This window comes from Rattus rattus, chromosome 13, assembly GCF_011064425.1.
Source record: "Rattus rattus isolate New Zealand chromosome 13, Rrattus_CSIRO_v1, whole genome shotgun sequence".
Classification (NCBI taxonomy): domain Eukaryota; kingdom Metazoa; phylum Chordata; class Mammalia; order Rodentia; family Muridae; genus Rattus; species Rattus rattus.
The window spans coordinates 16,969,535-16,996,336 of record NC_046166.1 but is presented as its reverse complement, the minus strand read 5'-3'; the positions used below and the strand labels follow the sequence as shown (position 1 = coordinate 16,996,336).

The 26,802-nt window shown below is 36.1% G+C and overlaps 1 protein-coding gene across 1 annotated transcript in view; it reads left to right on the top strand.

Annotated features, from left to right (window-relative positions):
* The window catches only part of Nrg3 (neuregulin 3), a 1,080,436-nt gene that overhangs the window by 976,015 nt on the left and 77,619 nt on the right, over window positions 1-26,802 (top strand). The gene's annotated exons all lie outside the window — the stretch shown is intronic.

The window sequence follows — 26,802 nt, the reverse complement described above, 5'->3', positions numbered from 1 at the left end:
AGCATGCCCTGGCCCTTAGTATTTTAAAAAGCTTTTTCTACTCTTACCTACATGACATTTAAATTTTCTTCATATTGAAAAATAAAAATAAAGTACAGATACGGTTCAAAGAGTTTATGGCAAATTAGGACTTGGCTCAGAATTAAGCTTTCTGATCCCTGCTCTACAGAGAAAATTGCTAGAATCAGCAGTCATAATTGAGCTTCAAGTAAAGGCTTTGTTTTGCAATTTGCTTTCAGGTAATAGAGAAAATGTGAAGGAGAGCTTGGCATATATAAATCACAGGTATATTCATGTTCGTTTACTTTGCATAGTTTACATTTGTAGCTTGTTTTGTAATGCCAATTGCACTCTACTGAAACAGACACTTAAAGGCGAAGGGACCAATATTTTCCCAACAACTGCACTGTGGTAAGCAGGAAGCAGAAGTCATTTGGATTTTTTTCAAATACTGCCACCATTTCATAAACGAGGAAATGGGCTACATAGAAAGCTAAACATATGGAATTAAGAAACATATTTTGTGGGTTGAACAATCAAATCTTGTGTAGGCACAATCAAAATAATTATAACTTATGTTCAAGTAATTTACAGAAGAGATAGAAGTAGAAATTAATTCTCTGGGCTAGTGCTCAATTGGGATTTGCAAAATCAACTTTCATTATTGATAGATTTTTAAATAATGTATATTTTAGCTTCCTTTAAAGTACAATTTAATTGCAATTATTAATCTGAAAATTTGAAAATTTATATAAATTATTTATTTATTTATAAATTATTTATTTATAAATTATTTATTTATAAAATATAGCATGGCATAATAATATACAACACTGAGACTATCATAATTGCTTTTTTGCACTCTTTAATTTTATAATTTTTAGTTTGGCAAATAGAGCCAGTGTTTTTTAGATATTATGAAAAACAGAGTCTAGTTCAAGAAAATTAAGTGTGGTGATAAATCCAACTTTTATTCTCAAATAGTATTTTATAACTGTCTCTCTTACTAATATTACTGTTTTCTATATATGTGTATGTGTGTGTGTATGTGTGTGTGTGTGTGTGATGTAAAATTAAAAATTAAGAAAGGATTGTACATTCAGATAGTTCAGATAGCACAATTCCAAAATAATATATGTTGAGTAAATCCAGGTAAATAAAATTAAATATTTGTTCTTAAATTAGATGAATTCCTAACCTCTGCTTTAGAGAAACTGTATTTTCTAATATTTTAAGTGGAAAAAGTTTGTTGTAAATTTTTCAAACCTTTTTATTCCAAAACTCTACTTTTATGAAATAATAACCTTTGAGGTATTGTCAACATGGTACATTTTGATAGTTACTCACCTATCTATTAATAAGACTTTACTCAGTATATACTAATCATTATATAGGCATGGAGGATGTCTAATAGTTAAAACAGAAAGACATCTGCCCTTCTAAAAATATTATTGATAAAAAGGCAGAATACAAACAAGAGAAAAGTTTAAAATGTGGCTTCATTAGTGAAAGTGGAAATATATAAAATAATAGGCCTAGCAGTTGTCTTTTGTATTAAGGGAGTCTGAAAAGGTATTATGCTAAATCCACATGGGGTTGGGGAGGGTGGGATGAGGAAAGGTGCATTTACCCTGAAATTCCTGTGGTCACAGGAGATAGGAAGAAAACAGTCTCAGGCTAGGAGGGTGCAGAAGGTAAAAGGCCAAATCACGTAGACCTTGAGACGTGGGAGAAGAATTTGCTTATGGATGAAATAGAGATCCTTTGGATGGTTTGGAAGGCAGTAAAATATGCGATGTCATAAGGCTGGTATCCTGCTATAAGAATCAAAAATGGTTGAAAGAAAGAGAATCAAACACTAGTAGATATGTGTGGGGTCATGAGTGTTTGTTGCAAAGATCTAAAAATATAAAGTTGGTTAGTTATAGCCAGAACCTGCATTGACGTTCAAGGAAAAGTTTAATAGATTTGTTGAAATAAATACGCTGAGTTTAAGACCAAGGGCTGTAGGGTCTGACTCCAGGATCTGGCACTTAGTTCCAGCATGGAGGGCTGCCTTGATTGGCGTGGCAAGATGCTTGAAAGAAGAGAAGCTTCAGGAGTGATACTTGTGAACTGGACAGGTTCTACAAGAAGCCAGAAGACAAATCTTTGAGTATGACTGCGAGGGTTAAATAAGAAAGGATCACCTTCTCTCAGTGTGGAGGAACTGTGCTACTGGGGGTGGTTTTTCAAGTTTCAGACGCTCAAACCAGGCCGAGTCTCTCTCTCTCTCTCTCTCTCTCTCTCTCTCTCTCTCTCTCTCTCTCTCTCTCTCTCTCAACGTATTACTGTCGGCATACATTTAACAGAAGAAAATTGTCAAGGAAAAAGAGGTGGTAGAGTTCTCATAGACTTGCTTTGACTAAGTTGGGACATAGAGTAAGCAATAGTCACTGGGCAATGATAAATCATTATTTTTGAAGCATTCTTTTAGGCATCCTACCAATGAAATTAGCTCTGCCCTCTCCAACTGACATAGCTGATACATAGAGATAGGTAGTGGCTTCAGTCTGACTCACAAAGGATGTTGGTGACAGCTAGCCAAGGAAGCCAATATACTTAAATTAATTTAATGTACTCTAGTCTCATGATCCTTGGGTTACTATGTAACTTTTCTTTAAAAATATAGACAAAGTAGGGAATCTCCAGTCCAGGCAATGTTCCTTCTTTTCTTTCCAGTAAATTCAGTATAGAAAAAATGTATTATGGGCCTATGGAATATATGTTAAATTTAAAAAATATATAAAGTTGCCATTTTTGTGGACTCTGGTGCCCGGGGCGGATGGAATGGGGCTCTTCAATCGAGATCGCTGGCCCAGCTAGGTGCATGGGTTCCGGTGAGGAGAGAGAGAGAGAGAGAGAGAGAGAGAGAGAGAGAGAGAGAGAGAGAGAGAGAGAGAGAGAACTCAGGCAGGGAAGGGGAAGCTGTTTCCTCTGCCTCCTTCTGCCTGTCCTTTCCACAGTTGAGCCAGCAGGAGACTGACTAGCTGGCTATGCATGAAGGGGAGCTTCTGGTGGTGTTTTCAGGAGAGCAGATCTCTTCTCCAAGGTGTTACAGCTCTTATGACAGAAGCTCTCAAACAATGAAATAATTCCTGCACACCTTTAATTCTGAACACAATACTTAAACACAGTTTTTGGATTGGGCAGTGTCTGATAGCAGGTAATTCCTATTGGTTTGGCCTGAGAGCTTGGGAAGAACTCATCTACATATTTGGGGACATGGTACTGCTTCTACTCTATGTCTGATGTGTCTTGACCTGTGGTCATGTCCTTTCCTATGGAGGATGAGTTTGGGGCATTGTCCTCTTTGACTGATCTGTCTTGAGCCTGTATAACCTGTGATCACATCTTTACCTGTCGGGGAGGGGCTTGGGACATTGCTCTACCAGGAATCAGGGTACCTTTCACAGCTTTTAACATTTTTCTAGTTCAACCCAGGTAATGAGACATGTGAAGAAGCCTCTTGCCCCTTCATGGATCTATATCAAAAGAGATATTACTGGATTTGTTGAAAGAGCTATCTTGATATAGCTACTTCCCACCTCAAAAACAAGAATAAAATAAATATAAAATCCTGCTATGATTTTTACTTTACTTGTTATTTTATTTTATTCATGAGTACTATAATTTAAAATAGTCTTATTTATTAAATGCCATATATATAAATATGAACATATATGTGATATATGATTATATATATATATCAAACATGTATCCATTTTATGAATATATCAATTACAGGAATATAATTTTCTCTTTCAGCTATAAATGAATTTCTGGTTTGATTCTATTCAGAGTACTGAAAATAATCCTTCCTTGAACTTTGTGGCAGCTATACTGTATAAATATGTTTTTATTTCTGTGGTGTATTTTTAGACCAGGAGATCAGCTTATCCTGCATTTTCATAAATAATCCAAAAGTTTTAGTGGAATTTATTTTCTATTTATCATTTGTTTTTCTAGAGAGGCTAATTAATTTATTCTCCTGATCAAACTATCGATCCGTGTCTGTTGCTTCATAGGCATCCATCCATGACATAGCCTCTAGTTAGCATCCTGTCATTCTCCATTGCACTTAGTGGTAATTTATTAGTCTCTTCCCAATACGCATTCCCAATAATTTTCATGATTACTTGACATTTTGGTAACCTGTTCTTTGATAATCTGTTAGAACTCTTACCCATTTCTTAATTGATTTTTAAAATTTTGTCATTGATTTCAAGAGAGGCTAGGATTTCTTTGTTTTTCTGCTTTTGTTTAGTCATGGCTCATTATTTTGAGGTAGCATCTCCCTGTGTAACCTAGATTGGTCTGAAATTTGCTGTGAAGCCTAGGCTGACATGGAACTCATGATCTTCATGTCTGATTTACATAGGAGGTAGAATTTATTAATTCTTTATATAACTTAACTCTGTAATTCTGGCACATTAAGTAAATCAATTTTCTGTATCCATCCTGGTTACTACTGACTGTGAATGTCCCACATGAACTCTAGAACCAACCAGTTATTTTTGAAGAGAGAATAGAGATCATTTCAATGTTCTTTGAAATTAGAGTAAAATTACAAATGAGCCTAGAAAGTATTGATAAAACTTTAAATGCTATATTGTCTAATACACATTGATACTGTAAGAGATGCTAGGTCCTTTCTGTTCCTGTAGATCCTTAATTTATCTCAGTGATATTTTATAGATTTCTGCCTAGAGGTCTCACACATCCTTGTTAGATTTATTCTCGACATTTAGTTCTTTGATGCTGCTGTAAATGATATTGATTTTTCAATTTCATTTTCTGCTTAGTGGTTCTACAGAGAAATCCAATTGATTTTTATGTATTGAGTTTATATCAAACAACTTTCCATACTTATAATTTTCCTTCTTTACTTTGGAATGTCTATAAAAGCCTATTACTTGAATATATAAATATTTTTATTATTTTTCATACTCACTAGAGAGTCTTATACATGATTCCAATCCAAAGCCATCTTAGGTTTCATTGTTTTATAATTAGTCTCAAGAATTCTTAACCCTATATCCTTATACTTAAGGATATGCAGATACCAAGTTAGATGAGTAAACATTTTATTATTGTTTTTGTGGAACAATTTTCTGAAAAGTAAATATTATTGAAGAAGTTTCCTGAATCTTTTGACATAATCCATAATCAGTTAATGTAATAAGTTAAGTTGGAACAAACGCAAGTTGTCTGTCATGTATTCACCCTTAAAATATTGAAAGAAATAGGTGTTTGATTTTTCAAGGATTTTTTTCATACATACACAAAATTGGAATTCTGCCATCCCCCCTTTTTTTTACTCTGAAGAAAGTAATAAGTATTGATTAAATTTTAGATCTAGGAATAAAAATAAAAATTTCTTTGTTTATGCAAAATAAGGCAGGTAGTACTAAGGAAAGGAAACAAATCAATAGACAAAGAGAAAGAGATTAAATGAAAATGTATAAGAATAATTTAAAATATGAGTAATAATAATATATAAATATATTCATATACATAATCCAGAACTATGAGAATTGTGCATTTTAGTATTTTCTAAATAGAAAAGATTTCCTGGAGATATCATTCCTAGTACTTAATAAAATTTTTGACTCATAACAACCTGAGTATCCAGAAAGATAAAATTGTATGATACCTACATTTTATAATTTCAATAAAATTGAAAGAAAAATAACCTTTAAATTTTCATATTATAGTGCAAGATTCTTACTTCTCAAGGTACTTAATATATCAAAGAAAAGGGAGGAACATTTAAATTCTTCTATAACATAAAACTCATAATTGAGGGCTTCCACCTGTACCCAGAATTGACCCTGTGCCAAAGCTCTGATACCCAGATAACATGGCAAGAGAAGTAGATTCGCAGAAGTGCACACAATTCTGAGAGCACACAGATAACATGGCAAGAGAAGTAGATTCGCAGAAGTGCACACAATTCTGAGAGCACACTTGAGACCTCCACTATTGCTCACATTCCTGGCTCAAGAAGAACCCACATGGACCTCTGTGGACATAGGAAAGGAAGATCAATCTGGGACAAGATCCTTCCAGTTTCCTCTTCTGCCTGGAACAGACCCTGTTCAGACCCTGTTTTTAAATCCCACTGGGAGAAATCCAGCCTCCAGGAGTGCTGACACACAGGCTTACAGGAGGGTCAAGCCACTATCAAAGACAGCAAGACCTGCTAATATCAGAGGTAAGCAGATGGTGAGAAGCAAGGGCAAAAACCTAAGCAACAGAAATCAAGGCCATTTGGCATCATCAGAACCAAGATCATCCAAGACAGCAAGCCCTGGATACTCCATCACAACAGAAATGCAAGATTTTGATTTAAAATCGTAACTCATGATGATATTAGAGGACTTTAAGAAGGATATAAATAAGTCCCCCCAAAAATGCAGGACAGCATAGGTAAACAAGTAAAAGCCCTTAAAGCAGAAACACAAAACTCCCTTAAATAATTACAGGAAAACACACACACACGCGCACACAAATACACACACACACACACACACACACACACACACACACACAAACAAAACAAAAACAAAAACAAACAAACAAACAAAAAAACAGGTTGAGGAATTGAACAAATATATACAGGATCTAAAAATGGAAGTAGAAACAATAAGGAAATCACAAAGAGAGATAATCATGCGGATAGAAATCCTAGGAAAGAGATCAGGAGATGTAGATGCAAACATCACCAACAGAATACAAGACATAGAAGAGAGAATCCATAGAAGAGAGAAGCAGAAGATACCAGAGACAACACTGACAAAATGGTCAAAGAAATTACAACATGCAAAAATCTCCTATCCCAAAACATGCAGGAAGCTCAGAAGACAATGAGAAGACCAAACTTAAGTATAGTGCATATAGAAGAGAGCAAAGATTCCCAACTTAAAGGATCAGGAAATACCTTCAACAAAATCATAGAAGAAAACTTCCCTAACCTAAAGAAAAGATGCTCATAAACATACAAGAAGCCTACAGAAATTCAAATAGATAGAACCAGAAGAGAAATTTCTCCCATCACATAATAGTCAAAACACTAAACTCAAAAAATGAGAAAGAATATTAAAAGCAGTAAGAGAAAAAGGTCAAGTAATATATAAATTCAGACCTATCAGAATTACACCAGACTTCTCACCAGAGACTATGATCCTGGGTACATGTCATACAGACACTAAGAGAACACAAATGCCAGGCCAGGCTACTATATCCAGCAGAACTCTCCATTACCATAGATGGAGAAACCAAGGTATTCCATGTTAAACTGAATTTATACCATATCTTCCCACAAATCCAGCCCTAAAAAGGATAATAGATGGAAAACTCCCAACACAAGGAGGGAAACTATACCCTAGAAAAAGCAAGAAATAATCATTTTGGAATGAAACCAAAAGAAGAGAGCCACACAAACATAATTCTGCCTCTAACAACAAAAATAACAGGAAAAATCAATCACTATTCCTTAATATCTCTTAACAACAATGGACTCAATTCCCCAATAAAAAGACATAGAATAACAGACAGGATAGCTAAAAAGGACCCAAAATAAAACTACTTGTAGATGATAGGTTAGTATAATTAAGTGACCCCCAGAAGTTCCACCAGAGAACTTAAGCAAAGTGACTGGATATAAAATTAACTCAAATCAGTAGCCTTCCTCTAAACAAAGGATAAACATGCTGAGAAAGAAGGTAGGGACATGACATCCTTCACAATAGTAACAAATGATATAAAATATCATATGACTCTAACCAGACAAGTGAAATATCTGTATGACAAGACCTTCAAGTCTGTGAAGAAAGAAATCAAAGAAGATCTCAGAAGATGGATAGATCTCCCATGCTCATGGATTGGCAGAATTAATATTGTAAAAAAGGTCATCTTGCCAAAAGCAATCTATAGGTTCAATGCAATTTCCATCAGAATTTCAAGTCCATTGTTCATAAAGTTAGAAAGAGCAATTTTCAAATTCATTTGGAATAACCAAAACCCTATGATAGAAAAAACTCTCCTTAACCAATGAAAGAACTTCTGGCAGAATCACTATCTCTGACATCAAGCTGTATTACAGAACAATAGTGATGGAAACTGTATGGTATTAGTACAGAGACAGGCAGGAGGATCAATGGAATTGAATTGAAGATACAAAAATGAACCCACTCACCTATGGTCACTTAATCTTTGACAAAGGAGCTAAAACCATCCAGTAGAAAAAATGATAGCATTTTCAACAAATGGTGCTGGTTCAACTGGAGGTCAGCATGTAGAAGAATGCAAATTGATCCATTCTTATCACCCTGTACAAAGCTCAAGTCCAAGTGAACTTCCATGTAAAACCAGATACCCTCAAAATAGTAGAAGAAAAAGTGGGGAAGAGCTTCAAACACATGGGCATTGGGGAAAATTTCCTGAATAGAACACCACTGACTTATGCTCTAAGATCAAGAATTGACAAATGGGACTTCATAAAATTATAAATCTTCTGTAAGGCAAAGGACACTGTCATTAGGAAAGAAGAGCAACCAACAGATTGGGTAAAGATCTTTACTAATCCTACATCTGAAAGAGGACTAATATCCAATACATACAAAGAAATCAAGAAGGTAGACTCCAGAGCACTAAATAATCCTATTTAAAAAATGGGGTAAAGAGCTAAACAAAGAATTCTTGACTGAGAAATATCAAATACCAGAGAAGTACCTCAAGAAATGTTTAACATCCATAGTCATTAGGGAAATGCAAAACAAAATAACCCTGAGATTCTACCTCACACCAGTCAGAATGGATAATTAAAACACAGGTGACAACAGATGATGTTGAGGATGTGGAAGAAGCTGAACACTCCTCCATTGTTGGTGGGATTGCAGACTGGTACAACCATTCTGGAAATCAGTCTGGAGGTTCCTCAGAAATTGGACATTGCACTACCTGAGGACCCAGCTATACTACTCCGGGGCATATACCCAAAAGATGCCCCAACATTTAACAAGGACACATGCTCCACTATGTTCATAGCAGCTTTATTTATAATAACTGGAAAGAACCCAGATTTCCCTTAACAGAGGAATCTATACAGAAAATGTGGTACATTTACACAATGGAGTACTACTCAGCTATCAAAAACAACAACTTCATGATATTAATAAGCAAATGGATGGAACTAGAAAATATCATCGTGAGTGAGGTAACCCAATCACAAAAAACACAGAATATGCACTCACTGATAAGTGCAGATTAGCCCAAATGCTCTGATTACCCAGGATAACAGTCCACAGACCACACGAAGCTCAAGGACAACCAAAATGCAGATGCTTCAGTCTTTCTTAGAAGGGGGAACAAAAATATTCATATGTGGAAATATGGTGAAAAAGTTTGGAGCAGAGACTGAAGGAATGACCATTCAGAGCCTGCCCCACCTGGGGTTCCAGCCCGTATAATACAGCTACCGACCCCAGACAATATTGCTTATGCCAAGAAGTGCGTGTTGACAGGTGTCTGATATAGCTGTCTCCTGAGCATGACAAATACAGGCGTGAATGCTCTCAACCAACCATTGAACTGAGAACAGAGTTCCCATTGGAGGAGTTGGAGAAAAGATTGAAGGAGCTGAACGTGATTGCTATCCTATAAGAAGAACAATTCCAACCAACCAGAGGTCTCAGGGACTAAACTGCCAATCAAAGAGCACACATGCATAGACTCATGGCTTCAACTGCATATGTAGCAAAGGATGGCACCATGGTCCTGCCAAAGCTGAACTACCCCAGTGTAAGGGAATGGCAGGGCGGGGAGGGGGAAGGGGTACATGGATGGGTGGGGGAATACCTTCATAGAAGAGATAGGTGGTTTATGGTGGGGAATACGGGAAAGGGAATAACATTTGAAATGTAAATAAAATATCTAATTAAAAATTGAAATGTAAATAAAAATCCAATAAAAACACAAGTAATAATATTTGATTATTTTAATTCCATTATCAATATTATCATTAATATTTCAGAAACTTATCTAATTTATTATAGTTATATCATTTTAAAAAATAAAAACAATTCAGCAAATTTTGACACTTTAACACTGGTTACAAATTCCTAATGATTTGAAAGAGTGGACCATATATAGTTAGTAATTTTGATACTGTTGAAGCTCTAGATTAAGAAGGACAATGCAAGTTATAAAGTATTTGCCATGGACTAGAGTAAAACATTATGTCAGATAATGCTCTATAGCTCTAAAGGATGGGATTGGTAGCTCAGATCTTCAGATCACTTACCACGTTCCAGAAGACCTGAGCTTGGCTACAAACACCCATGTTAGGAGACTCATAACTGCCTGTAACTCCAACTCAAGAAGAAACAAAGCCTTTTTCTGGCCTCTATAGCATCTGTGTGTATGTGGCATATAGTCATGTAGAGAAACACATGCATAAATAAAAGTTTTAAAAACGTTTAGAACAAACCAAATGATATTTTGTGAGCTAGCTTATCACTTACCTTACATTTCAGAAGATTATATATCCAATGTAAAATGAAGCTCACATGGGGAGAAAATGCTAAGGACCGTTAGTTATTACAAGTTTATCTTTAAAATTCAATCTTGCTAGGTGACCCTAGAATTAATTTAATTTTTTGGCACTTATACCTGCAATGGATAATTTCAATTAATGTAGTGTCTCATATCATTGAAAAGAGAAAGGACTCAGAATTTAATTTTGAGTCTAATTTAATAGTCAAAAACTAATAAAACCAAAAAATTTACAAACCAACCAACTCAACCAGGTATTCATATAAACAATATAAACAAGGAGCTAGTTAAGCTAATAAAATAGATAATGGATAATATTATTTAACCAATTTTGATTATTCATCTAATGAATGAATTTTTAATAAAAGAAAACAGTCTAGGACAATTCACCACATGAAAAAGATGAATCACTGGGTGGTGCTGGCGAACTTCTCGAATCCCCACTGTCAGGCAGATCTCTGATTTTGAGGCCAGCCTTCTCAACAGAGTTCCAGGACAGACAGAGATGCACACAGAAAACCTGACTCAAAACAAAATGAAACAGGAATGAATGATGGAAAAAAAATCACCATTTTGACAGCAGAAAAAAATGCCTAGTAAGCCTATTGTATATAAATAATTTTTAAAAATTTCACACTTTGAACTAAAGCTAAGGTTACATTCTTATTGCTATTTTACTTATTACTATTTTAGAATCCTATAATTTTATTAAATTTGATGATAGATCTTAGAAGATGTCTTTCCAACATGAGTAATAGCACCTGTTAGCTATGAATTGGAATATATCATCAGTGTACCGAGACAAGAATAAGACTAGGAAACAAGCCTTATCATTGCTTGAGGATGGTACTCTTCAAATTATCTATAGATAATTATTAGAATTGTAAAATTTGTACAAAGCAGTTGCGTAAGTCAAGTGGTATAAATGTCAGTTGCATGTTGATATAACTTTCAGTATAAGATGCTTTCCTTGTAGCAAATAATGTAAATGACATAAATACAGGAAAATCCATTAAAAGAGACATTAAAAGTAAACAAAGAAAAATTATATCTATATAAAACTTCAAATATAGAAGAAATACAGTCACAGTTCTGCTTGCTCAAAGACCATGATCTATTCGTTTGCAGACAATTCTTCAATCTGATTTATTGATTAAACACAAATTTCATGAGCTTTATTTAGCTTTGTTTTTAGAGGTGAAATGATAAGAAGAATTAAAATTATTGTGTCATTCCTAAAGAGGTACAGATTAGCAGAAATGACTCTCCTACACTGACAATATATACAAGATGAACAACGGAAAGGGAAAAGAATAATTTGTTTCGGAGCTTTGGGGGCTTTGAGCCTGGCCATTTGATTATGTTGCCTCTGGGCATGTTAAGAAGCACACAATCATATGGAAAGTACATGGTTGGCCAAAACTGCTCACCACATTTCAGACAGGAAGAAAAAAGAAAAAAGAAAAGAATAGAAAGGCTCAGGATAAGATACTGGTTCTCAAGAGCCCTTTTATACAGGAAATAGTCTCCTGTGTTTATATCACCCTCAACAATATATCAGATGATTAGTCTATCAGTAGATCTTCCCATTGGATTAGGTTAGAATGCTCCTGATGCAGGCACTTCTTGAAATCCTAAGTCATGGACAAAGATTTCAACAGAGGGGACTTTGGTTATCCAAAGTATGACAGAGAGTGTTTACGTAGAAAATCGGTGCATTGGAATAAGGAATGCATGGTGTACAATAAAAGAAAGATACTTACAGGTGCATAATGGAAAACAAGATCACAACAGAGGGACAATGATAAATTAGATGGTGAAGTACAGACTCTTTAGAAAATGGTGATTTTAATTTTATTTTAGTTTTTCACACACACACACACACACACACACACACACACACACACAGGTTATCGTGTCAAGCCAGGAGAGGGAGGGAGAGAGAGAGAGAGAGAGAGAGAGAGAGAGAGAGAGAGAGAGAGAGAGAGAGAGAGAGAGCAGAAGAGAGGAAGAGCAGAAGAGAAGAAGATGATTTTAATTTTAAAATAATAAAGGAAACCAAGCAGCTTCACAAGTTAACCTGTATTTGCTTATCATGGAACATGCATGTTCATACATATAAATAAACATATAAATAAGAATATAGAGAAACAGATGGATAGATGGATGAATAATAGACAAACAGATAGATAGATAGATAGATAGATAGATAGATAGATAGATAGATAGATAGATAGACAGACAGACAGGTAGGATAGGCTCCCTATATCTGGGTAACAGCTTCTGATACTAGGAAATGACTTGACTACGATGCATAGATACAACAAATGCCCTAGTTTTTCTTGTAGATGCGGTGTATATGTGTGTTTAGGAAGTAGAACATAGGAAGGATATCGAGAATGGAATATAGGGAGTAAAATAAATGTGGAATACTGTAGATTAATAGATGAATACTACAAATGGAAATAGTTAACTAATAGCCTAAGACAATGCAGTAGATGAGTGAAAATGTGATAAGGAATATGCACACTGGTTCTTGAGACTTGGAAGCTCTTAACATAAGGGTCTTTGTCTGAGGACCTGATTTCCTAGGTCTGTCAGGCTCCACCAGTGCAGACTGGAGGTTTATATCTCTTTTGCTTTGGGGGAAGTGAAATAATTTTATCTTCTTCCAGTTATATCAAGATAGAGGTAAACATAAGATGGATGTAAAACTGCTGGATAAAATGCTTCCTAACATAATCCTCACCCACAAAACAAGAAACATCGGTGAGGATTTTATTTGTTCAAAAAACATTTGTGAATTTTGTTTATGCTTAGGAACAGAATTTTCAAATTACTGAATATATATATATATATATATATCTTTTGCAAAAATCAATGTTTGCATACTTTTTAAATTGTTATGACTCATATGGACTTTTTTAATGTAAAAGTCTGTCTTACTTAGGATTTCATGGCTGTGAAGAGAAATCAAGACCACACTAGCTTTTTTGACATTTTTAATTGCATTTTTCATTTACATTTTAAGTGGTACACTTTTAAGTTGGGAAGCTTCGATCTCTTCTATACCTACTATCTCTTCTCATTGTGTCCTGGATTTCCTGAATGTTTTGGGCTAGGAGCTTTTTGTATTTCACATTATCTTTAATGGTTGTGTCAATGTTTTCTATGGTATCTTCTGCCCTTGAGATTCTCTCTTCTATCTCTTGTATTCTATTGGTGATGCTAGCATCTGTGACTCCAGATCTCTTCCCCAGTTTTTCTATCTCTAGGATTGTCTCTGTTTGTGATTTCCTTATTGTTTTTGTTTTGTTTTGTTTTGTTTTGTTTTGTCATTTTTAGATCCTGGATGGTTTTGTTCAATTCCTTCACCTATTTGGTTGTGTTTTCCAGTCATTCTTTAAGGGATTTTTATGTTTCCTCTTTAATGGCTTCTACCTGTTTACCTGTGTTGTCCTATATTTCTTTAAGTGAGTTATTTATGTCCTCCTTAAAGTCCTCTAACATCATCATGAGATGTGATTTTAAATCAGAATCTTGCTTTTCCAGTGTGTTGGGGTATATAGGACTTGTTGTGGTGGTAGAACTGGGTTCTAAAGATGCCAAGTGGCCCTGTTTTTTGTTTTTGTTTTTGTTTTGGTTTTGGTTTTTTTGCTTAGGTTCTTGCTCTTGCCTCTCACCATCTGGCTATCTCTTGTGTTAGCTGGTCTTGATGTCTTTGACAGTGGTTTGACACTCTTGCATTCTCAGGTGTGTCAGCATCCTGAGAAACAGCTCTCTCCACGCAGTTTCTGGATACAGAATGCTGTGTCACAGAGTCAGCTCCCAGTGCAGAAGGAAACCAGAAGGATCTTGTCCCATGCTTCTCCATCCTGAGAGCTCCAGGCAGGTCCCTTGGAGCAGAAGTGGTTGTCCTACCTGTACTCTCAGGTGTGTCAGTACTCCTGGGAGACCCTCTTTCCTAGCAGGATCTGAGCACAGAGGGCTGTGGTTTAGGGTCAGCTCTGGGCACAGACTCCACAATAACTCTTAATGAAATGATTTAATAGGGACTGGTTTGTAGTTGACAAGGTTTATCTCATTATCATGATGGGAAACATGGTATTGTGCAGGTAGACATGGTGCTAGAGGAACAGAGATCTCTACATCTTGATCCACAGGCAGCAAGAGATTGTGTGTCACACTGAACATACACTGAGCTTAGGAGATCTCAAAGCCTGTCTCCACAGTGACATACTTCCTACAACAAGGCCAAACCTACTCCAACAAGGTCATACCTCTTAGTAATGCCACTTCCTATGGGCTAAACATTCAAGCACATAAGTTTATGGGGGTCATACTTATTTAAACCATCACAAAGTTAGAACACTTTCTTTTGTCATTTTTTATTAGTATATGTTAATGATAGAAAATAATGAATTTATATTTCCAAACATTTAAATATTGTCCTTCAATAATATTAATTACCTCATGCTTTCTGACTGCTTCCAATATCTTCTACTGATGCCCCACCCTGAATATTCTCTCTTTACAACTTTATTTTTGAAATATAGATTCCTGATATGTGAAAAAGATGCTCTTAAATGTTTTAAATTCACGTCTAGCCCACCACCCACCAGAGGTAGTGGAACGGAAAAGTTAATAGGGCAAAGAAAGATGTGGACCTATTTAGAAGTAATTCTTTAGAGTGAATCTAATTTGCATTGTCAGGATATCAGCAGTTCAGTTCACAGAAATCAGCAGTGGTATCTTGATCCATTTATAAACACCATTCAAGAATCAGAAATGGATGCTCCATCCAGAAGAACCTGCTAGGCTCTGCAATTGCCCTCAGTATGCAAAAGTGGTAAGAAGCTGCCAGAACACTACCAGAAATTTTTTGATGTGTTTCTCTGTATGAAATCAGGACAAATGATGACCAGCAAAGAATGGCAAGGCATACCAACACCACATAGCCTCATCCACTAACTGTTGGATTATATTTATACCCTTTCCAAAAATCATGTGTTGTCTCAAGTGTCCACTCTAGCAAAATATCACATTTCTACTCAGACTGCATATAGAAAAACAGCATGTGTCTATTCTCAGCCAAACATCTTCCCATGTGTCTGCTTTAGCAAATTATCTCCTCATAAGACAGTTTTCAGAAAAAAAATCACATGACACAACTGAGTCTTCAAAGAAATCAGGAATTCCCACTTCAAGCATCTAATGATTCCACAGAGGTCTTGAGATTTGTTCTTAGCGTCCACATTAAGTATTAGCCTCAGGAGCATCTGACACCTCAGGCTTCTCCACAGGTACCCACACATATGTGCACATAGCCAAATAGACATAGATTATAAAAGAAAATAAATCTTAAAATATAACATCAGTGAGAAAAATGTAAAAGTGCTCCCTTGCTTGCATACCTTTCTCTCTTCCTCCCCCCTCCCACCCCTGCTCAGCTTGAGAGTTAATACACAGCTGCAAAGAGCTGAAGCTGGCATAGATTAGGATGGATGCCTGCATAGTGATCCTGGGGCTTGCAGAAAGACAAGAAAAATTCAAGGTTTTCAAAGTGCCAGTTGCTTGAGCAGACAGTTGATGCTATCTTATGTAATACTTATAGTCAGCACCCAGCCCCCCAAATGAGGTCCTACAAACACTTATTTTACAGAAAGGAATCTTAAACATCAGATAATGTGAAGTACTTTGGAGAGATCAGATGAATTTTATTCCTATGATTACAGAATTTCAAAGCTATTAGCTATTTCAGCACATGTCACAGCAAATGAGGACGGAGGACCTTCAGAAGTGCCCTTGTATTTCACCCAGGAAGAACAAATGAGGTGAGCTATGAACTTGGAGATATGCAGTTAGATCCCATGAGATTCCTTTTTAGGTTTTAGAACATCCAAAAGTAAACTTTTACTAGGAGGGATGTTATTTCTGTTTCCTCCATAGAAATAAATGGTATATTTAAGATAAGTAACCAAAAACAGCTACTTTTCAAAACACTGAATGGGCTCCTCTAAATGTGGCTTGTCAATCCATAAAATAACTCCAAGCTGATATAATATTCTATTTCTTATGCCATGTGGCTTGTAAGCAAGATGAATGATGATTTCTTCCCATTGGATTTTAACAGAAATTAAATATGTGAAAGTTGAGAAACTGACTCTCCTGGGGTATAAGTTGAAGCCTGCTAGAAAGACCATGGAATTGCTGGTTAGAGAAAACTCAATTCTTTGTACCTCTTGGCTCTAATTGCCATACAATGGATAAACAGAAACTGGTCAATTACTGAACTCCTGGTTCTTCTCCAACTTTACTCTGGTCCATATCTATCCATCTGCTAGTGAGAAATGGAGTTTGCACTGGCAAAGGGCATCAGGAAAAATGCAGAAATGTCCAGGTTCTATAAAATTTTTCACCAAATATCATGTTTATATCTATGAACAAAATCTTTACTTAAATGCAGCAGAATAGAATTTGAAATGTGAGTGAGTGCATACTTGTGTAAGGGCTCACAAAGCAATAAGTATTTTGGAATTATGAATTCTTATTTCACTGTTTAAAATTAGGCTAAGTTAAGTGAATTTTGAGAAATGAATAGATGTTCTTAAATTTCAATATGATGATGTTGATGCAAGCACCTTGAAATGTTACATTTTCTAAGATGGCTACCAGTCCAAAAACATAATAATGAGTATTGTACATTACTGAATATACAGCACTGCCCACTATTCTTCTGCAATGCAGTTGAGAAGTTCCATAAACAAGCCAGATGTTTCCTTACTCTGGACCGCTTTACTTCTCAAGCTATTAGTTCTTTTAGATAACGAAAATATGTCAATGTGCAGGGTCATGAGAGAAGAGTTTTGTTTTTCTTGAATGTTGTGGTTAATGCTATAATTTCAATACTTGGGAGGCTAAGACAAGAAGTTGTCACAAAATTAAGGTCATCTTAGCTACATAGTAAGATACAGACAAGCATGGGCTACAATGTGAGACCCTGTCTCAAAACAGCAAAAATTTAACAAGTAATTTATCTAATTTTTAAATGTACGATATATTAAAGTGATAATTGGAAGTAAACCCACTTCAATATACTACACGGGAGGGACACAAAACACACATTCCAAGAGAACACCCATATTTAGATGGAACAGAAGGCCAAAGACTCTTGTTTTGCTTTCTTGTAGTTGTTGGTTTTTTTGTTTGTTTGTTTGTTTTTTTGTTTTTGTTTTTTTTTTTTTTTACAACTCAGAATTCTACTCACACAGCTCCATTCCTGGACCATATTATGACACCACTGACACCATGCTGAGATGATCAATAATTCCCCAAGAATGGTCTACAGATGTGCACAGTGGTGGTCACCACATTAGTCTATTCTTTATCAATAATACCTTTTCTTCTGCCAATTTCCTCCTTACTCCTACATGCCCTCATGCATTTCCTGGGAGCCCAACTAAAATATTGATGCAACAGGAAATGCCAAACAGAACTTATGCTTTCATTCTTAGAGGGTTTTCCAGGTAGCCCTAGCCCATTATCTTATGCTTTCATGGCCTTGTAATGGATGTAGGGAATCTTCTTGTTACTTTTTCTTTAGTTTCTGGTTTATCAGGAGCAGCTGTGATATTTCATGCTTCCAGGAATGAACTAAGAAACACACATGGGAATAGAGATGAACAGACCATGGTCCTACTGGTAATGCCCTAGAAAAACCTGAGCAAGATACAATTCACAGAACACATGAAGCTCAAGAATAAGGAAGACCAAAGTGTGGATGCTTCAGTCCTTATCAGAAAGGGGGGCAAAGTACTCAAGGGAGAAAATACAGAGACAAATTATGGAGCAGAGACTGAAGGAAAGGCCATCCAGAGACCGTCTCACCTGGGGATCCATTCCATATACAGATACCAATCCCAGACATTATTGCAGATACCAAGAACTGCTTGCTGGCAGGGGCCTGATATAGCTGCTTCCTGAGAGGCTCTACCAGAGTCTGACAAATACATACGTGGATGTTTACTGCCAACCATTGGACTGAGCACAGGATCCCCAATGGAGGAATTATAAAAAGGACTGAAGGAGCTGAGGGGAACCCATGGAAGAACAAAATCAACCAACAAGATCCCCCAGAGCTCCCAGGGACTAAATCACCAACCAAAGAGTACACATGGATGGACCCATGGCTTCAGTCACATATGTAGCAGAGGGTGGCTTTGTTGGACATCAATGGGAACAGAGGCCATTGGTCCCAGGAAGAATCGATGCCTCCATTTAGGGAAATGCCAGGCCAGGGAGGCAGGGATAGGGGAGCACCTTCATAGAAGCAGGCAGAGGGAGGATGGGATAGGGACTTCAAAAGGAAAAACTGGGAAAGGAGATAACATTTGAAATGTAAATAAATTATATATATATATATATATATATATATATATATATATATATATGAGCAAGAAGAAGAGAAAGGAAGAGGTCCTAGACCTAATCTTCCACTTGAAATATTGCTGCATAATTCTGACTTTTACAGTTGTGCTTGAGAAGAATTCCATCTGCTAAAAACAGTGCATTATTTGGACAATGATCTACGATCTTGTCTTCTTCGTTTTTGCATAAAATGAACGGTGTATATGCATATGCATAGGAGGGATTTATCGAGTTTGTATGTTCTAACAGTCAAAGTCTTTAGCAAAAACAGTCCATAGGCACCACAGGTTGTGTTAAAATTTTCTTTTAATTTTTAGCGAGTAACTCTGAGAGCTAGTCCTGAAGGAGTTGGGTTTCCATGCCACTTTCTCTAAGACTCTCCCTGCTTCTTCTTTAATGAACACAAAGTCAAGCAATGAGGAATAGTGTGTTGGCATACTATAGGTAGAATTATGTATATTTTTCCCATACTTGTATTATGAACAATACCATGAAATTTCCCAGAATATTGCACATAATGAGGGAGAAACGATTGAAAAGAAAAATGCCAATGTATAAATGATGGGTTTCTTTTGACAACTGTTCTGGAAATATGGATAGTAATTTTTGTCTTTGTTCTGCAATTGCACTATATAATGTGTTTCTTAGAATCAATAATTTAGTCAGTGTGGTCAAAATATAGAAGTGAAACTACCATTTTCATAGCTATTGGTAACATCTTTGAACCTTGCATGGCACATTTATTCTAAAAGGTCATCAATCATTTATAACTACTATTATTTATTAAAGAAAATGCTTAAATGATTATTTTTAATAAAAGGAAATTTTATATATCTTAAAGTATCTTCAAGTTTGTATTAGAGAAACTATTTATATCAGATTTTTCTTCAGACTCTAGAAGGCAGGTCACCATTTCTAATAACAGATTGTATAAAACAGACAGCTGATGATGTGGGATGGATGACAGAAATTAAAGTTTTAATTATCTCTGTCATGTAGTTTTGATCACCAAAGCAACAATGTACTTCATAAAGTTGTCAACAAATATAGACAGTACTTTATAGCTGACACATTTTTTCTCAGCTTTAAGCTCATTTTGTGAGATGTGTAAGAACATTGCAGAATGTATGATGCAATCCCTTTGAAAATAACTGTAAATTCTATTCACTAATTTTAAATAGGTATGAGAAGGAGTGAAACCTAATCCCCACCCCGATATTACTAAAACTACTAATGAGACACTAACAAATGCTACATATACTGTATGAGAAACTCCACTGTCTTTTCTTTTCTCTTTTCCTTAGATTTTTTTAAATTTACATTTCAAATGTTATCCCCTTTCCTGGTTTCCCCTTCAGAAACAACCTATGCCATCCCCCTTGCTTCTAGGAGGGTGCTCCCCCACCTGCCCATGTCTTTCTGCCTCCCCACAATGACATTGGCCTCCACTGGGGCATCAAACCTTCACAGAACCAAAGGCCTCTCCTCCCATTGATTCCCAAAGGCGATCCTCTGCTAGAAATGAGGCTGGAGCCATGGGTACTCTTTGGTTGGTGGTTTAATCCCTGGGAGTTCTGGTGGGTCTGGTTGGTTGATATTGTTGTTCTTCCTATGGGGTTACAAATTTCTTTGGCTCCTTTAGTCCTTTTTCTAACTCCTTCATTGGGACCCCATGCTCAGTCCAATGGTTGGCTTCAATTGTCTGCCTCTGTATTTTTCAGACTTGGCAGAGTCTCTCAGGAGGTAGTTATGTCAGGCTCCTTTCAGCAAGCACTTCTTTGCATACACAATAGTGTCTGGGTTCAGTGACTATGTATGGGAAGGCTCTCTAGGTGGGGCAGTCCTTGGATTTCCTTTCTTTCTGTCTCTGCTCCACACTTTGTCTGCGTATTTCTCCCTGTATTTTGTTCCCCCTTCTAAGGACTGAAACATCCAAACTTTGGTCTTCTTCTTGAGCTTCTTGTGGTCTATAAATTTTGGGCTAATATCCACTTATCAGTGAATGTATGCCATGTGTGTTCTTTTGTGATTGGGTTACTTCACTCAAGAATTCTCACATTTGTCACAATGGCTTTTAAGCTAAATTTAATAAATGATGAAAATGATATTATCAACCTTTCCCATGGTTGGTCATATAATAATGTGCAAACCTAAATATCTGGTTCTTGTCCTAAAGAGTAAAGACTTCATTGTAAAAGAAATGAGGCTATAAGCATTTTGATAATTGAATGATTTGAAAGAAAGATTCTGCCCTGGGTTTTTAATTTCTTTTGCCTTTCTCATTTGAGGCATGAGGAGCCAATATAAGGGTTATAAATAATAGATACTTGGTAGGATGATCTGAGAACATATGTTGTCATGCACTTTGGGGTTTATTTAAACTAAGTACAGTCCTTCTTCTTCTTCTTCTTCTTCTTCTTCTTCTTCTTCTTCTTCTTCTTCTTCTTCTTCTTCTTCTTCTTCTTCTTCTTCTTCTTCTTCTTCCTTCTCCTCCTTCTCCTCCTTCTTCTCCTCCTTCTCCTCCTCCTCCTCCTCTGTCTCCGTCTCCGTCTCCTTCTCCTTCTCCTCCTTCTCCTTCTCCTTCTCCTTCTCCCTCTCCCTCTCCTTCTCCCTCTCCCTCTTCTACTTCCTTTTCTTCTAGAAGTCATGTCCTAACTACAGAGAGACATGACAATACATATATAAGACTCTATAGAAACAAATTTAATGTATTTACTAATGTCTGTCCATTTCTACCTCTAGTACACTCAAAAGGTAAGATGAAATTTTTCTCTCCCTCTCCCTCTCTCTCTCCCTCTCCCTCTCCCTCTTCTTCTGGACATGGTTTTTCTGTGTAACAATCCTGGCTCTCTTAGATAACTAGCTTGAGTCCTTAAACTCACAGAGATTCACCTGCTTCTGCCTGCCGAGTACTGGGGATAAAGACCTGTGCCACCACACTTAGCTGGTGTTTGGCCTTTTTAATGTGAGATGTTTTGATATGTCAAAGTTGTCAGAAAAATGCAACATTTATTTGGTATTATTTTTGTTTTCATTTTTGAAACATTTAAATGTTTAAAATTACATTTGAACTTTTTGGATTTCAATAATACTTCTCTGGAAGTTTTGACCAGCTTTCATATGGAGGTGTGTGGGGGAGAATGTGTGCATATTTGTGAGTGTGTGTGTTCTCAAACTTGTCCATAACCTGGTGTGAGAGCAGTTCATTATAACAGCATCACTGCCAAACACTAAACCCTGTGGAATTAATTTGGACTTTTAACACTGGAAATCATTTCATGTCACTTTTTTTGAGTGTATTAGAGCTAGAAATAGGCAGACATTGGTAAATACATTACATTTGTTTCCTTACAGTCTTATATATGTATCGTCATGTCTCTCTGTAGTTAGGGGATAACTGTTAATTGGCTATGTAACAAACCCTTCAATTCCAGAGAGATAGGAAATGAGGCTTGATGCTAGGTGGTGAGAGGCCTGAGGGTTGGGAATGAGAAAAGAAAATCTCATGAAAGATCCAGGAGTCCTTCTTACACAAATACCCAGAGGCCTCCTTATTCTGAGAATGCCAGTATTTCTATCAGCACAAAGAGCTTTTCAGTTCCACTCACACCATGGTTGGAGAGTTCTCCTCCAGAAGAATAATGGGTACTTTAATCATCCTCAGTATCCCATAACCAAGCATCAGCAGGCTGATACCCGCAGAACAGGTGAATAGTTTTTCAAGCACCAGTCATGAACTGAACGCAGAGGTATTAAGACAAATAGAACAGCAGATGGCTGAAATTATAAGTGAAAGTCATTTATAATTATGAAAGAGCTTGGCTGTGGTAAACATTCACATTTAAGTGACTCACAGATCTCTCATGACTTCTGTCAGATTTAGGATTTTCTATTGTACTCACTTAGATGTTTTAAAACTTGTACTTGTTTTCATTAAAGGGACTATAATAAAGATGCATCCCATTTACCTTAAAATACCCTCATTACATACAAAATTTTCCCTTCCTTTTGTTTTTTTTTTCTATTTGTGTTAACTGAATGCATAGATGGATTGGTGACCATATGGATAGATAACAATCCAATGAAGGTCACATATGAGGCTCTTTCTAGTTGCCTTAATTTCCTTACTTGTTGCTGTGATAAAGCGCCATGACAAAAGCAACTTAAGGAAGAAGGGTTTTTCACTTAGAGTACCAGATGGAATACAATCCATCATGATGAGGAAGACATATTGGCAGGCAAGAACGCCATAGTGGCAGGAGAAAAAGTATATAGCAGCATTGTATCCACACTACGCAAAGAGCAAACAGGAGGTGGGGCTTCATTACAAAACCTGCAGGCTTACTCTCAATGCCCTATTTCCTCCAGTGAGACGACACCTCCTAAAGGTCCAACAACCATCCCAAATCATACCAGCACTTGGCCACCACATGTTCAAACATATAAGCCTATATATTTTACATTCAAATCATAGCATCAGTAATGTTCTATCACTATATCTGTTTAATAACTTGTGGATAGAGTCAATTATCTATAGAAGAGTTATGTATTACTTTATATTACATAAATATGCATAATTAAAAATATACATGTATGTATTTACATATGCTATAAAAACAAGGTATTTTTATATTTAAGGTGGTGACGGTCTTTCTATTTCTGTTTTTTTATAGATCCCTCCCTCCCTCACGTCTGCCACTCTAGATCATCAGTTTGTCTCTTTACTGTTCTTTTGCCTTTTGTTCAATACACCAAGTAGAATTTCTAAAATTCCAGATAGGACAGATGGTGAAGCGGTAATCAGAGCCCCTCTTTATCATATCAGGAACATTCATTTACCACTCAGCATTGAAGATGGTTACTCAGTTTTTCCCTTTGTGAATTGGGAGCAGCAATTAAAATAAGGAAAAGGAGTGGAATGGAAAAGATATCTCAAGAGAAGCAAGAGCATAAGGTGTTCTGCAGAGTCAGGAAAGCAAGGTTTGCTCATGTCTTTGTCAAAACAGTATTTCGCCAATGAATTTCCCTATCATAGAATGCAAGTGGGATGATTTTATAAGGTTTGAGTAGACACAATGAAGGATAATTCACATATATGAAAGCAGCTTTCTGAATATTCATGATTTTCATATGGTTGATATCATAATAATAGAAAACATTAACATGTAAAAGTTCTGTATATCACTTTCAATGTTATAGTGAAGAACATGAGATTACTGACATCAAACCTTTTAATATCACACTTAAAGTTTTCCATAATTACATGCAATTCCTGATTAATACCACTTAGTGATGCTTTTTCTCTTCAAATATTTTATTATCACTACGACAAAGTCAGCAATGCAAAATTAAAATACTTTTTTATTATTATTAATAAATTGTAGTTATTATCTAAAGGAAGGCTTAATCCTATAATTCATTAGTAAATATAAAGTTGAAAATCTTCAATGAGAATAATGTCAAATTCAGTTAAACTCTTCTATATCAAGTTAGAAACAAAACAAAAACCCAAAATATAAGTGTAGCAAAAACTGCCAAGAAATTTTATTTTGTACAATCACTTATATTATTAGAACAATTGCACAACAGGAAACTTTGATGCCACCAACAATAAATACCTGTCACACAGTCTTATTCCTTATACGGAGCCAGTGTAGCCTCAGAAAACCAAGTTACAAATAAAATATTTTACAGATCTTAATTGGTTTTACCATCCTAAAATCACCTAACAGTCTAGACCCCAAATAGTTTGAATGTTGTATCCAATGCAGGTATATTTATAGACAGAAAAAAGAAGGCGACGTCCAGTGAGTGGAGATGTGACACAGAGACAGCCTGATTGGTACAGCTTGAGTTTCTTTCATTAGCACACTGCTAGGGGGAAAATGCTGGCTTGAGGTTGAATGTGACTCTGCCCCTTGCTACAGAGTTTACAATCTGTAAATCAAATTAGGCTACAGCTCACTAGGTGCAGAGACACTTTTAGACCAGATGAAATATGAATAGACTCAGCTTTGGGTGAAATATAATTCTGTTTAACACTGACTATCTTGCTGTGCTTGCTAGTATTTCCCTGCACCCCCTCCATCTCCAAAGAGTCTCAACTTTACCACCAGATTAGCTGGCAAGAAGGAGGTTTAGTTGTTTTGCTTTTATAAGCACTCTGTGTATGCCGTACAGCTACACCGCCCCATTGGCCAGCTGTCTTCCGAAGCTACATGTTACTTAACATACAGTCTCTCATAGGGACCTAAAGCAACACACTATGCTTTTTTCTATGATGGATTTTTTTCCTAGGAATTCCCCGCTAATTCTTCTCACCTGAAAGATGTAAATGATAGATCTGGAAACTCTGAATAACTCTCATACTTTCCTGAGATCTTCCTCTTTGACAACAAAACTGTAGTTTTTACATGAATGAACTTTTCTCTATTCTTTCTTCTTTTAATGTTTTTTTTAAGTTATTACTGCAGATAGGCTTTTCTGGAAAGCAGATGAAAATATACTTTTTTCTTTTGATTATATTTTCTCTCAGAGTTAGTTCTCAGTAAAGCTTGATTTTCTATATTGCGTTTTCAATCCTTGATATGTATCTTAGGCATGAAGAAGCTGGTGCTGGCACGATGCCCTGATCATCACTAAGACCTTGTCCTGAAGCTTTTGTTTACTTCTTTCCGTTTGAGTAAACTTACAACTACACATCTCACCTTAAGATGGCCACTTAATGGCAATGTCTGCCTCTGGCATCTGTGCTCATTTCCCAGTAAAATAAATATGCATCAGAGGATTCTTTGGCAGGGTTAATAAAATGCTTGATCAGGGTTTAAACACAACACTGCACTCTGGAAAAGCCATATAGATGCCATATATTCAAAATGTCTTCCCAAAGTAAAAGCCTATATTTGAGCTTGCAAATGATGAGAGAACGGGCTCCAGGTTCAAGGGAGGGATAGGTATCTCCCAAGGTATCATACTTACTAAATGTCAAGCCCAGATAAGGGTCAAAGCTTTCAATATAGCATTCCCTGCCCAGTTGCTAAATACATATTCCAATGTGCATTTTGCTTGCAGGTGCTTTATTTTGATGATGTAATTTTTTACAAATAAGGGTTCATTTCCCACTTAGCTTATATTTTCTAAGAATGTGGTGGTGCATACCTTTAATATCAGGACTTGGGAGACAGAGCTGGGCAGATTTCTTGAGTTCATGGCCAGTCTGGTCTACAGAGTGAGTTCCAAGACAGCCAGGGCTATACACAGAAAGCTTATCTCATTAAAAACAAAACAAAAATATTTGGGGTTATAAATGAGAACATTCTATAATAAAATAAGTTATTTGTCTATCAATAATATATAATATACATTGCATGGATTTCATAATCAGTAGCAATGACAAAATTACCAAAACCACAAGTTTTATTGAAACACAATACCTTATTAAGCAACAGACCTATATTTACAACAAACTAGTATCTCTTTCATTAAGTTAACTCTTCTGTTTTTGACATTTATTTATTTGGGTATATGAGGGCTCTTTTATTATGAATGCCTACATGACAGAAGAGGGCATCAGATCCCATTGTAGATGGTTGTGAGTCACCATGTGTGTTGGGAATTGAACTGAACACTTCTGTAAGAGGAGCCAGTACTGTTAACCACTTGGCCAACTCTCCAGCCTAAGTTAATACTTCTTAATAATATTCAGAAGACTAGATAAACATTATAGAAATTGATTAATAAAATATTTATCAAAATGGGAGCATATTTCAGAAGGAAAGC